At 45.2% G+C, this 5,101-nt stretch overlaps 1 non-coding gene across 1 annotated transcript; it reads right to left on the reverse strand.

Moving 5' to 3' along the window:
• Positions 1-344: 344 nt before the first annotated feature.
• On the reverse strand, positions 345-469 carry LOC115838130. Its single transcript, XR_004033173.1, has one exon.
• Positions 470-5,101: the final 4,632 nt, after the last annotated feature.

Below are 5,101 nucleotides of genomic sequence, written 5' to 3' on the forward strand. Positions count from 1 at the left end.
AAGTCCCCTTTATGCTTCTCCTGATCCCATTCTCCCATTCTTTCAGGTGGCCACTCCCCTCAGGTTGATATATTCTTCCTGCCTATGCTTTAATATCTAAATTACATGTGGATATATTTATAATCTCTCTCCTTGAATTTGTGAATTTAAAAAATTAACATAAGTGATATCATGCTATAAATATTCTGCAACTTGCTTTTTAAAATTCAAACATTATGCTTTAGAAATTAATCCATGCTGATAATATAGATCAGGTATATCCATTTTAATGGCTGTATAGTATTCCAGCTTATGAACACATCACAATTTGCCCCTGCATTTCTCTCTCTCTCTTTTTTTTTTTTTGCTATTGATAGATAAGTAGATCTTGAATTTATTTTGCAAATAAGACCTGTTCTATCTATCTTTTAATTTAGGAGGCTAAAAGCAGAGTCAGCTTGACTTCAAGGACTGTTTTCTTAGTCTCCAGGTCTCTGTATTTCTCTATGGAAGGCTATTTAAGTTAGTACTTATTTTTGATGACAGACGATGCTGCAGTAAATATTTTTATTCTTGTCTCCATGAGCACATACATGGGATATTTGAATAATTTCAATCTTTACCAGATACTGACAAGTCACTGTTCAAAGAGGCTAGCTTGTGATATGGTAGGAAAGCTCTAGAATTGAGAACCAGGAGACTTGGCTATAGTCCAGTTCTGGTACCAACTCCCAGTGTGACCTCAAGCTTTCCCTTCCTTCCCCAACTTTAAGAGGAAGGTCTGGACCAGGAAACCTTTACATTTATTTCCTCCTGAGCTAGTGAAAGAAATGTTTTGTAGAAAGGTCTTCCCTCCTGGGAGTAAAAAATCTTGCTAAGGTGGGGTTGCTGTAAACCCTAGAGAAGGGTTTATTGCATAAGGCAGTTGAACTTTTTGAGTTCCTGCCAAGTGTTGGGCATGGTCGTCTTACGCTTACCTGACTCAGGAGATTAATGTGTCTTCCCAGTAAGGGAGGAGACCACCCCTCATATTGTCTTATGCCCAATTTCTGCCTCCAAATAAAGAAGAATTAAAAACTAAAAGGCAGAAATGAAATCCACAGGCAGACCGCGCAGCGCCACACCCTGGGCCTGGTAGTTAAAAATCGACCCCTGACCGAATCAGTTATGTTATAGATTACAGACATTGTATAGAAAAGCACTGTGAAAATCCCTGTCCTGTTCTGTTCCGTTCTAATTACCAGTGCATGCAGCCCCCAGTCATGTACCCCCTGCTTGCTCAATCCATCACGACCCTCTCACACGGACCCCCTTAGAGTTGTGAGCCCTTAAAAGGGACAGGAATTGCTCACTCAGGGAGCTCAGTCTTTGAGACGTGAGTCTTGCCGATGCTCCCGGCCAAATAAAGCCCTTCCTTCTTTAACTCAGTGTCTGAGGGGTTTTGTCTGCAGCTTGTCTTGCTACACCAGGACCGCAGAGGTGAGAAGTATCAGAACTTGAACTTGAACCCTGGTCTGAGGGATTCCAAAGCCTGAGTTCTATTATCCCACAAGTTGTTTCTGCTTTGCCGCAGGGCAAGTTATTTTCCAACACCCCTATCTGGACTGTTGCAATGGCATTATCCTTGGGATTCTCAGTGGGCAGACACTGTAGATACCAAGGGGACCCTGCCCTGTGCAGAGACTGAAGCCAAGGCCCTGCCCCAGAAATTCACAGCTGAGCCTTTAGACATGAGGAGAGGCTAAGAGAGAGCCCTCCTTTGGAGGGAAGATAAGGAGCAAATGAGGCTGACCCAGAAGCTGAGGACATCACAAAGAATGAACTGTGAAGGCATTTATTCTCCAACTACAGCTAATGAACCAGTGAGGAAATGGCATCAATAAGAAGCAAATTAAACATCAGCTCTAGTTAATTCGTAAGCACAGCTGCCTGCCTTCCTGTGTTCAATTTCAGACTCACATTATGAATTGCCTCCCTGGAGAAACTAACTCCCTCCCCCTGCAAAAAGGCCTTGAGCCAATAAACCAACTTTTAATGGAGCGGCATCTTTCAATCGAAGGACGGCAACTTATCTCTGGGTCCTGGCTCTGTGGTGACACAAACTCTCTGAGCTGCCCAATCTCACTCAAGGTTAATAATTAAAGTATAATTGAAATGAAATTAATTGCAATAAATGTGTAATTAGCACAGCCATTGATTAAGGGCATTTGAAACACAGTCTGTGTGTAAGATATTGATTGCCATGCTTTCTTTGATAAATGTAATTGCAATGATATCTTTTGTTACTCTAGAAGGTCCTTTCTTGTGTAATGAGTTTCTACAGGAAGGACTGGCCTCGAAGCCATCAGCCTTCCTGAAAATCAGAGATATAAAGAGACTATACCAGGCCCCAGTCCTGTTGAACATGAACTTTTTTGCCCAGATTTCCAGTAGGATTTGTTTCAAGGTGGCTCCCTAGCCTATATAGCACCTTAGTGCAAGAAGACATCCTTTCTGTTGGGAAGACCCAGCCTGGTCCAGGATACATAGCTTGGCAAGTAGAACACAGGCTGGATTTGAACCCCCACTGTTCAATTTAACTGGGCACCTTTGTGCAGTGAACAACTTTTACAACTATACATAGCAGACTTGGTATCCTTTTCCATGTAGGAGGAGTCAGGAAGGCAAAGCCAGACCTTATTGGTTTGAACTTGCCCAAAGAGCAAAGCCTACAGATCTTGATTCCCCTCCTGGCTTTCCCTAGCTACTGGACTGATTGGATGCTATGCTGAAATTGACATTTGGAATTCTGGGACTTCAGCAGTAGCCACATGGGAAAGAGAGTGAGACTGGGCTAGGTGTGGCCTGGTGGAGTGTGGTGTAATTTGGCATAGGATTGAGCAGCGGGCAGTCCATGGTCTTAACCACAGTATCAGAGGGGGCACAGTGACCTCAGGTCAATTAGGCTGGTATTCACATGCAGGGGTCAGACGTGGCAGGTGGGCAGGACTTGCCAGAGGAGTTGGTGGGCAGCAGTGCTGGAGGTCCCTCGCTATGCTGAGTCTGGCAGTATGGGTAGCGGGGACCAGCTCTGAGTCAGTGGGGGAAGTGTAATATGCTAGGGAAGCATGAACCAGCTCAGCCCCTGCCTGGGGCAGGGCTGAGTCCCAGGCTAAGTGACAAAGGAATGGAGGGTGATGTTTGATGCTCAATGATAGCTGTTCCTCAGCTTTCTGGGTTTGAGAAGGAAGGGTCCTGAGTGATCCTGGGGTCTTCCCTAGCGGAGTTAGTGTGTGAGTGTTCTTCATACTGAGGAGTTTGCTCAGTCATGTAGCCATTTATTTTTTCATTCACTACTTGGTAAATAGTTACAGGTACCTTCTATGTGCAGATGCTATGCTAGCTGTTAGGAATGAGCGGTGACCCAGTTCATGCTCTTAACAGAGGTCAGGGTCGAATGGGAAACACAGGCTTTAAATAATCACATGGACTTAGAGACCCCCTCTAAGTTACAAGGGGGGACAAGTGCTCCGAAGGTGTGCTGGGCACCTTCTGTTTGCCCCTCCAGATCTATGCTGTACTCTCCCCTTCCCTTCTCTGTGTCCTGGAGGTAATTACCATGGATTGTGTCAAACAGCCATTCTGTCCTCTGCCTTCAGGTTGTACTGGGCCAATGGGGGCCAGGCAGAAAAAAAATACAATTGGTGTATTTATTCTCCCAGATCACTGGAGGTTTACTGAAGGCCTCGGTTCGTCTTGCAAAATTCAGTCTAGATATTGGTCATCTCCCCCAGGAAAGTCTTTTTCTTCCCGGCCTTAGCTCCTTATGGCCAGCAGCCAAGTCGAGCCCCATCAGAGGAGGGAGCAGAACCATGCTGGGCCCACTGAGGTCCACACAAGGAGCCATTTCTTCATCCTCATCAGCAGATTTAGAATAAAGTTTGTGCCTCACACATGCTATTGTTTCCATGGTTACTGTAAAGGCATTCTAAATGTAGATGATTCTATAATAAGCTGGAATGACTCTTTTGGGGGAAAAGAAGTTTTGACCCTCTTCTTTCAAGGAATGACTCAATGACCCAATGGGTGTGGTGACTGCACATGTCACTATGGAATGATGCATTTGGGCTGTAGGCAGTAGTCAGATGGCTTCAGAGTGCCCCTTGCCACAATCGAAGGCAAAGCCCTTATCTTGCAAATGGAAAAACTGAGGCCCAAAGAGGGGAAGTGACTTTCCTTGAGTTCCATAGAGAGCTGAAGCCTGAACCAGGACTAGCTGCAGGTCACTAGGACAGGGTGTCCCTGGGGAAGGAGCCCTGAACTTAACATGAGAATGACATGAATATGCACCTTGCCTGTTAGAGCCTTAGTTTTTTTAACCTGTGATATTATTTGTATTAGTTGGTGTAACTCATGCTGATTGCTGTAACAAACAACTCCAACATCTCAGTGGCTTTTCAAGAGTAAAAATTTTGTTTCTTGCTCAAGCATAGTGCAATTGGGCATTTGAAGGATGACCTGCCATGCTGGGACTCAGGCTCCTTGCAATTTCTTTTTGAGACTTGAGTCTTGCTCTGTCGCCAGGCTGGAGCGCAGTGGTGCAATCTCGGCTCACTGCAACCTCTGCATCCCGGGTTCAAGTGATTCTCCTGCCTCAGCCTCCCGAGTAGCTGGGACTACAGGTATACACCACCACACCCAGCTACTTTTTGTATTTTTAGTAGAGATGGGGTTTCACCATGTTGGCCAGGATAGTCTCAATATCTTGGCCTCATGATCCACCTGCCTTGGCCTCCCAAAGTGGCAACTGTACCATCTCTAAAGATCTTGAAGTCATTCAGCAGATCATCTTGCATTTGAAGAACAGAGGATGACCAGCCTCCTTCTGCTAGGAGGCTACCTCTGATGACAAGGCTGGTGGATCCATAGGAGGGAATGTGGAAAAAGTTGTCCTTCAGCCAGGAATATCTGCTTGGATTGCTGCCTTTTGGGAACTATTTATTATCTAGCCTACTCTGACTAGGCTGAAGGTCTCTGAAACAGTGCAAGAAGTTGGTTTTTCTCTTAAAGACCTATTCAAGCCTTCCACTTTCACATGGCTCTGACACCAGCTGCCACATTGCAGCTCACATTTTAGGGAGGA

This window comes from Nomascus leucogenys, chromosome 13 (genome assembly GCF_006542625.1).
Source record: "Nomascus leucogenys isolate Asia chromosome 13, Asia_NLE_v1, whole genome shotgun sequence".
NCBI classification, from domain to species: Eukaryota; Metazoa; Chordata; class Mammalia; order Primates; family Hylobatidae; genus Nomascus; species Nomascus leucogenys.